We start from the raw sequence: 9977 nt of genomic DNA on the forward strand, positions 1-9977 counted from the left end.
CTGTAACCCCAGTTCAACTAGAGGAGCATTTGCTGCTTCCTTATCTTTAAACTTTCTAACCCTAAGCAAAGCTTTCCTTTCTGAGTCTTCTCATTGAGGAACTCTTCCTTTTAACAAATACAAAATCCTATGTTCAACCAGGTTTTCCTTACATCACAAAATAATGTTATCAAATACAAATTAGATGTTTATTTCCTAATTATTTTATCCAGATACATTTATTAAGTATCCTTTATAGTCTTAGTATTGTTTAAACCATTGGAGTAACAAAGACAAATTAATAGGGTCTGTATTTAAGAAGTAACTAAATCGTACTACTTACCTAGAATTCAAAAAGTATCATCTACAATTTATTAAAAATATATCAATTATCACTTACTGTCTTAAGATCTTTGAAGGTTTTAAATTATTTTATTTTCCTTAGCTTATAATATTGGCACTGTTATCCTATTAATGAACTAAGAATCATTATAGGTATTTTTTATGTGAATTCCATGGCATATTTACTCAGCACGAACAAAATGAGAAATTTATATCCTCTGAGGTTTTATAATTATAATTCACTAAAAAGGATTATAAAATATGCAATAGATTATAACTGTATAAAATACACTAAAGGTTTTAGATGGTATGTGCCCACTAAGAAACCATTCCTGTATTACTTCCTTAATTGACAAGGTTCTTACAGTACAAGTGGGATAAAACATGTAAATTACATGCTGCCTATCTGATAAATAACCACATATCCTACAGCATATCATCATACAGTAACCAAATAATATGTGATACATCTAAAAATTATAATTCTGCTTATATCAGAGTCTTAATTTGAGACAGGAGTGGTGGTTCACACCTGAAATCCCAGAGGCTTGGGAGGCTGAGGCAGGAGGATCAAGAGTTCAAAGTCAGACACAGCAAAAATGAGGCGCTAAACAACTCAGTGAGATCCAGTCTCTAAATAAAATACAAAATAGGGCCGGGAATGTGACTCAGTTCATTCCCAGTACCACTTCCACAACCACCAAAACAAGAATAATGGCAATTTGAGAAATTTTACATTGCCACATGACTGATAATTGACCTGGAAAATAACTGAAAGTGAAGATACCAGGTAGCTCTGACTATGTATGTATACAGCAATCAAAGGAAGGAATGAGAAATTAGAAGAATGAAGTAAATAAACAAAATGACAAATAAATAAAATAGAAAAATATGTTTTCAGCCAAAAATCCAAGGATCATGCTGAGAAATTAACTTACCTTTCTTCTCTACAATTTTGTTTCCAAATCTCATGAGGACTGTCAATGTTCTAGGGCAGGTGTTCTCAATGATGGCCTAACTACATTTCAGGCCAAATAATTTTTTTATTGTTGTTGTGAGGATAGTCTCTATAATTCTTATGATTTAGCAGGATCCCTGTCTCCTACCCATTGAATATGAGAAGCAACAGTCAAAAATGTCTTGGGTGTTGCCAAATGTCTTCTGGATTTGTGGGGAAGAATGTATCCTTGAGGAATGCTGACCATTGTTAAGGGGTCTTACACTGGAAAAGAGAGGACCCCTAAGTTGAATGAGGATTATTGATCTTATATACCTTCAATCAAATTGAACAAATAAAACTGGCTATCCAGGGGATTACTCTTCAGTAGATATTAGCCAGGCAAATATATGAAGAAGGGAATCCCAAGGAAAGAAAATGGACTGTTCAAAATCACAGATGGGATATATGCTGGCATTATCAGTCAATCAATATTTCAGCATTAAAGAGGCTAATAAGCAGGAATGATAAGAGTTGTGGCTAATGAACAGGGAAGAAAACCAAACATGAGGTAACCAATTTAGCAAATAAATTTTGCAGGTGTTTCAGAAAAATTTTTGCTCATTGTAAGTCCAGTCTGTTAACAACTTGGTGAATGAACTGAAAGCTTGAAAATACTGGGTCGGAATAACTTAGTGGAAAGCTATTTGTAATATCCCTGATGGTATACCATGAAATGATGTGAAAATAGTGAAAGAGGCAAATCTATGGAACTCGTTGACATGATGCACAAGAATATGAGAGAGATGAGGCTGAAAATTTTCTTGGCCTTCAATATCAAGGAGCTCTTCTCTATCTCATCTGTGATGTTCACCATTTGATTTCTGCCTCAAGCTCTTTAGTGACAGAAAACTCCTTTATTCTTTCTGTGACAGTCTGCCACATTTCAGGGGACAGCTCTGAATATCAGATAGATACTTATATAATCATCCTCAAACTGCCTCTATCTTAATGTTTCATTAAAGTTGTAAGCCTACTTTCCTTTAGTATTCATTTTCCATTGATCATAGCAGTGAATTGTCCAGAATCCAGGCCAGAGTAGACAGTTCAAACCCTGAATCTGCCACTGAATATCTTTTATGCTCTTAAGCCGGTTATGAAAGTAAGTTCCACAATGTCACCATTGGTAAAATAAGACAAAAGGACAGAACCATATTGCAGGATAGCTGAAAATTAAATGGTAACTCATTTCAAATACATAGAAAAAATTATAAATATACTGTTCTTTCATAAAATGCCAGGTGTTAACTCACAGATGCTTACCCGCTCTTTCCCATGAATCAACTCAGATATTTGAAGATACACCAAAAACTTCTTCTGAATCCCCTCCACTCTCAGCATCTATAGGTTCATGACCTTTTAGCAAACAAAGTTTACAATCAAATATTAATCCAATTCTCTAGAGATCCTCCAACTTGTCAAACATTATATTTTTCCACCCTATTTTTATTAATTGTTTGAGAAATATTTGGAAAGCATTTATTACTAGGAGATGAAAACCTTCTGAGTTGAAACTCTCAACTCTAGACACTGCTGCTTTCTTATCATTCTGCCCTCATCTGTCCTTTTATGGGGTCACATGGGATAGGCGTTCTTTTGGAAACAAATCCTCCACTTCCCCACTTACATTGCAGAATCTTAAGATCTCAAGCCCATAGACTTACCAGGGACCCTCCCCTGAAACATAAGCAGAACCCATAGAGTAGAATCTTTTGGATATTTTAGGCAGTGAAAGTTTAGTGTTTTATACCATAGAGTGTCCCTGTGGGATTGGAGCTTCTGAGCCTTTACATCTCCCTATGGTAAGAGAGAAAAAGAAAGCATAACATGGTTCAGAACTTAAAAGTTCCTTGTCTCATAGGGGTTCTCAATCAAATTTTTCCTCAAACTTGAATATCTCTTTGGAATATAGAACCAAAATGACTTTGCTTTCAAAAGTTTATAAGTTGGACAACATTCAATGATGACAACAAACAAAACATGACACTTAAGTAATGAGCCATAAAGGAAAATAGAATCACCTTGAGATACTTAGACTAACCCATGTAGACTTTTACTGGCTGAGAAACAAAAGGAATATTTTAAAATTTAATTCCAGGATAATAAGCAGTGTTTCTTTTTAGGTCTAAGAAAGATGCTGATCTTAGAAAGTACACCACAGGCCCCAATCTCCTTCAAGTGTCTGAAATTCTTCTACTTGAACTCATGATTCTGTCATGATTTTTTCCTATATCCAACCAGCCCTCACCAAGTTGTTCTTGCCATGTCCAAAATTTTGCCCTGAAGAAATGTATCTTTTATAAATTTTTTGTCAATATTTTAGAATACAGACCTAATGTTGAATCCTCTAATTTACTTGGTTGAGAGAAGAACCTGTGCCTTAGAAAAGGGATTTTAGGAGATGAACTCATAGACTCAGAGATGAAAATGATGGTTACCAGAGGCTGGGTAGGTACGGGGATTGAGATGTAGGTCAAAAGAAAATTTCAGTTAGGAATAATAATTTTGAGAGGTCTATGGTACATCATGGTGAGTGCAGCCAATAACAATATATTGCACGCTTGAAAATGCTAAGATTAGAATTTAAATGATATTACCAAAACAGTTGAGGAAATAGACACACTAAGTATCTCAAATGTAGCCATTACACATTGTAATCATAGATAAAAATATCACACTGTACACAATAAATTTACACAATTAATTAAGAATAAAATAAAATGAATTTACACTTTTAGTTTGAGGAAGAAGGAGAAAGAAGCTTCCTATTCTCTGCATAGTACAAGAAATAGGCTACCAAGACTGGATGGCATGCAAATGTTTGAGAGACACAATGATAACACATGGCAGGCAAATTTTTTGTCTTGTGTCATTGTATCTGGCCTTATTTAATAAACCTTCTCTTTTGCATAAAGCCTTTTGATGAGATCTTTTGATATAAAATTATATCAACTCCAGAAAAAAAACTGACAAAGCTTTGAAGGTAGTTATGTGCCACAGTCAGATCATATGGCTTAGAAAAGTTGGTTGCATGTATCTCTATCTAGCTGTGTATATAGGAACTGTGATGTAGCCTGAAATCATCCATTGAAGGAGCACTTATACCAGGAAAAACAGTAAATGATTCAAATAAGGGTGCAAAACCCACCCAAGGAAGCAGAAAGAACCAGAATAAAAGGAAATATTTTCAGGGAAAATAAGATGAATATTTAAATATTCATCTAGAATATTTTCTAGAAGACAAACACTTGAAACTCTAAAGGAAACAAGAAGGTGGATCTTGTGGTCCTAAGTTAAATATGACAAAAAGGCTCTTTCAGAGTTTTTGAAAGTGACCTCAAATCTGCTCAGAAAACATGTAGGGTCCACATAAGAATCCAAATATTCTCCAGGCAGTAAAACATCACATCAAGATTATCTTCTTTAGTTGAAGCTTTAATTGCTAATTATTTATATTAAAGCTTCTATTTTAGAAAATATGAACATATGTCAGTGTAAAGAGAATATTATAATACATCTGCATGTGTTTATCACTCAGTGTTATGGATATGAGGTGTCCTTCTGAAGCTCCTGGATTAATACAGGAATAATCAGAGGTGAAATGAATGGATTATCATAACACTAACATAATTAGTCCAAACTAGCTTGAATGACTGATTGGGTGGTAACTACAGGCATGTGAGTAGTAGTTAGAGGAGGTGAGTTATTGGGGCATACCTGGGAAGAATTCATGGGCCTCATGGCCCATTTCCCTGGTGCTCTATCTTCCTGATTGCCATGTTCTAAGCAATTTCCCTTCACACTGCCATCCCACCATAATATTATACCTCACCTTGGGCCCAGAGCACTGGAGTTGTCCCACCATGGACCAAATCTGAAACAAAGAACCAAAATAAATTTTCCATCCTCTAAATTGTTCTTGTCAAATAATTTGGTCACAGTGACTCAAAGCTGACACTATCAAGTGACACAGAGTTTTGCTTCTGATTTTTTTCTCTATAATTTTCATTATTCCTAAATTGTTTGGACACATTACACACATTATATAATTCAATATGCAAACACTTTAGTACCCTGAATATATGAACTTGTGTCACATTTTTTTTCTGATCAGAAACCCTTAAACCTGTCAGTAAAAGATTTTATACACACACACACACACACACACACACACACACACACACACGTATGGACCAAATACCTTTATTTTATTTATTTATCTTTATGTAGTGCTGAGAATTAAAATCCAGTACCTCAAACATGCAAGATAAGCACTATATCACTGAGTCACAACTTCTGCCCCAGATTTCTTTCTTTTTTTTTTTGCAATATAGAACTGATATTCTGAAACTTGAATATAATGTGTTTCTTTTGATAGAATCAAACATTTACTTGTATATTTATATCATTCTTTCATTTTGATCTTTCATAACTTCACCAACATATGCCTTGGTCAGAATATTTCCATATTGAAAAAAATGTTTCTTACAGTTTCTATTGTGTTTGTTTGTTTCCACTGTAAAGATACCCTTTATTCCAATTATGAGTCTCCAAGTTGTCTTACATATGAATTATTATCTTTCTAATTATTAAACATTCTATAACATTTCTTTTTAAACAATTCTGTTATTTTTTTTGAAATGTTTATTATGTCATGCCAATTATTTGAACATATTTGTTTGTTATTTGTGGTACTATCTTGCAATTTGCCCCCTTTGCTCTCAGTTCTGCCTTTTTACCTCATTTCATCTTTAAAGTGTATTTTCACAGAACTTTTGCTTTTATAGGTTCATTTGGAACTGCAAAGTTTGTTGTTTTTTCTACTGTTCTCTTTAGCGTGATGAATATATTTTCCAAGAATTTTTTTTTAAATCATGGCTGTGAAGAGTTTAAGTTTTCATTATTTCTGTATTCTTTCTTCTATTTAGTTTATCTAAATGATAATATAATATAAAAGCTTTATTTTATTTTATTATTATTATTTTTTTAAGTTGAGAAACCATTTATTTCACAGGAAAGAAAAAATAGTGATTCAATTCTATAGATCTATCCTTTGGGCCAAAAGAAACCTAGTAGCGCTCACCTTCTCATTGAGTCATTCCCAAATCCAACACCCGCTGGAGGAGGTGGTGTGGAGGAGACAGCATAGCAACTACCACAGTATCTGCAAACAGTGAGGCCTGCTGGGAGAACAGAAAGTGAACAGGAAAGCTATAGGAACTTAGCTAGGAAGGTTAAAGTCTATAGTTCCTGAGGACTGAATGCACAGAGCGGAGAACGTCCCGGAGATGAGGTATATTTTCATGAAGGTTATATTTTCATGCACAACTGCAGCTCAAAATTACAGGCCCCACACATCCCACCTCAAGCTTTAAAAGACTGAGTACCCCGAGGGATCTGGAAACTGCTCCAGCTCATACCCAGCCATGTCGTACAGGGAATTCCGCGCGACTGCTGAAGCTTGGGACATCTCACTCTCGTGCCCATAACCATTGCCCTCTCCAACAGTGAGGACGGGGCTCCTTTTCCCATAAGGTGAAGTGGAAGCTGTAGTAACAGCAGCAGCTGTGGCAGCAGCAACGCCTGAGATCCACAACTGGTGTCTATTATAGGGATCAAGAGGTGGAGGTGAGGTGACTGGCCAAGGCTGTGTTCTGAACGTGTGGCAGCTGGGACAAGGCTCTGCTTATTCGCAGAGGCAACTGCAGCCATCACTGCCTCATAGAACCCCGTATCTCGGCAGCTCTTGTAGTAGGCATAACCCGCTTCTCTAAGCCTTGTAATACTGCCAATCAGGTAGCTCAGGGTATAAAGCATATGCACTGCTCCATAGGGCTCATTATATTTCTAGGTCGAATCTGCCACGTTGCCTGAACGACTGGACACTTTGTACCAGTGTCCCTCTTTCCTACAACCATAGCAGCAGCTCTGGTCTTCCATCCCTGGCTCAGTCCTAGGCCTGCTGGTGGACAACTGCACGTGTATTCGTTTGCCTTGGAACTCTGCCTTATCACGGCTCCTGATGGCCTTCATTGCATCCTCTCCTTGCTCCATGTGTACAAAGGCATAATCTTTCACCATGTCACATTCGATGACTGGACCATACTCCTCAAACTTGGCCTGAAGCTCCTTGTCCTTGCAGGTGGGACTGAGGTTGCCCACATGCAACTTTGTTGGGGTTTTTCTCTTATTTTTGCTGGCTTCTACATTAATATTCACCCCATGAAGCTTGTAGTGGTGCAGGTTGCATATAGCATCCTCAGCTGCAGTTTTGTGCACAAAGCTATGTTTCTTAATGATGTCACATTCCAGCACCTTCTCATACTGTTCGAAGAGTGAGCAGATCTCTTGCTCTATGGCCTCCCTGGGCAGGTTGCGAATAAACAGCTTCACCATCTCCACACAGCAGCACAGAAATCAGCAGGGCCTCTTCCTCGTGGTGTGGACACTTCTGACAAAAAGCTCAAAAACTGTTATTTAGTTGTTGTTTTTTTTAGTTTCCTATTATTTAAAGTTACATTTTTATGGAGTTAATTTGTTTAAGTTCTGCTGAAATCCTTCAACCCATTTCTGTTTGCCCCGTTGATTGGGTACTTTAGCTTTGAATATTGAAGCTTATTTATTTTTCCCTGTTGATTTCTGAGTGAGTTAGGCGCTAAGAAGAGTGAGCCACTGTTATAGTGATTTTTTTTTTAAGTTTTAAGAACTATCTGGGCATTGGTAGTTTGAACATTTACATACTTGACCTCTTTCTTTAAAGCAGGATTGCACATCCAATGGTCTACTGTAGATCTCTGCCTGTATAGCTACCAGATACAACAAATAATACATGCCAAAATATAAGAATTCTTTCTCTCTCTCTCTCTCTCTCTCTCTCTCTTTTATTTGGGGGGTAGGAGTGAGGGGACTAGGAATTGAGCCCAAGGTTGCTTAACCACTAAGTCACATCCCCGGAACTTTTTATTTATTTTTATTTTTTTTAAATAGAGTCCTACAAAATTTTGGAGGGCCTTGTTAAGATGCTGAGCCTAGCCTTGAAGTTGCATTCTTCCTACCTCAGCCTCCCAAGCCACTGGGATTACAGGCATGCACCACAATGCCTGGCCACTAATAAAGGGTTCTTGATAACTGCTTTAGTGTTTCCATATCGGCACATGTAATTCTTGCTATATAGTTCAAATGGAAAAAGTAGGTCTTGTCCTCAGTTATTCAAATCTTTACCCCTACCCAACTACTAAAAGCATCTGTAGTGATAATACTAGTCAATAGTTGTAACTTTAAAAAAAAATACATGTGTTGTAATCACAGACTCTAATCTTGCTCTGAACCAATCCACCTTTTTACTGCAGAGTTGTCTACAATTTTTCAGTTCTTTATATCTTCCTTATCACATTCTGGTAACTATAATTTCATTCATGGAGCAATTGTGTTAGGTTAACACATGTTTTGGATATAATCTTAGATTCTGGAGACTAGGTAGTGACTAAAAAGAACAAATTCTTTGCACTTATAATCTCAATGTTTTCATAAGATAAAAAAATACACAATAAAATTTCAGATAATGATAAGTACAGACTCTCAGTCTATTTACCAAACTATGGGCTATAAAATATGCCATTATGCATATACTTTTATTTATGTATCTATGAGGTAGACATTATAATATCATGTAATTTTTTTGTGGAAACTGAATACTGCCATGTCAAGTCACGAACTAGAAAAGTCTTAGGAAGAGCTTGCCTTGGTTGAGAAGTTTTCAGTAATCCAATAAAGTATAGCCAGAGCCAAAGAATGCTGAGCAATGAACTTCCTTGGTGGGTCTTCATCACCATAAAAATATGTAAATATGATTACTTATAAACACACTACTGACAATGAAAATGACCATGTTTTTATCTTCCTAGAACTCCCAGATTTTTTCTATACAACTTCATTATTTTTCAAGAAAAATTATAGTTTATATAAAAAACGGTCTCCTTAATTATCTTCAAAGAGGTCTGAATCCTACATGCTTGTGCAAATAGGCATAGTTCATACAATTTACAAAGAAGTGATCATCTAGGGGGAAAATGAGATTATGGATGTTCAAGTTCAAGAACGGGCTTTAGAAGTCTATGATTGAGATTAATAAATCATACCCACAGGGAGCTGACAAATTTTTAGATGAGTAGGGAAGTTAGTATTTCAGCATATAAGACAGGGATGGTGATATAAACTTGGAAATCATCAGCAGCACATAAATGCTGTTTGTAGCCCCAGGGATATATGGAACCATTGAAAGAAACTATAAATAGAAGATAAAAGCAGAACAGGGAAACATTTTAGTTATTTTGGAAACCTAACATAATCTTAACCTGGTCTTTGAAAATGGCCTTACAATCAGCTTTGTTTGCAAATTTAACATTCTTTATCAAGTCTCTACAGAGGACATCAAATTACATATCACCAAAAACTCTGGTTCCTATTGCCTTTTTTTGCAGTGGTCAATAAGGTTCTAAATGGCCTAGCCTGTGCTCTCTCTAACCTCCTCTGAGGACACTCTTTCTGTTGTATTGGCTTGCCATGTTCAACTGTCCCACCTTTTTCACTTCCCTAAATGCTTAGCTAGGAATTTTTCCCCAGGGATGCTGTACCCCATATTTGTGATAGTTCTTTTCTT

The 9977-nt window shown here is 36.1% G+C and overlaps 1 pseudogene; it reads right to left on the reverse strand.

Annotated features, from left to right (window-relative positions):
- Positions 1-6689: 6689 nt before the first annotated feature.
- LOC113191359 (RNA-binding protein 4 pseudogene) lies at positions 6690-7717 on the reverse strand (annotated as a pseudogene).
- Positions 7718-9977: the final 2260 nt, after the last annotated feature.

Source organism: Urocitellus parryii, chromosome 4, assembly GCF_045843805.1.
Source record: "Urocitellus parryii isolate mUroPar1 chromosome 4, mUroPar1.hap1, whole genome shotgun sequence".
NCBI lineage: Eukaryota > Metazoa > Chordata > Mammalia > Rodentia > Sciuridae > Urocitellus > Urocitellus parryii.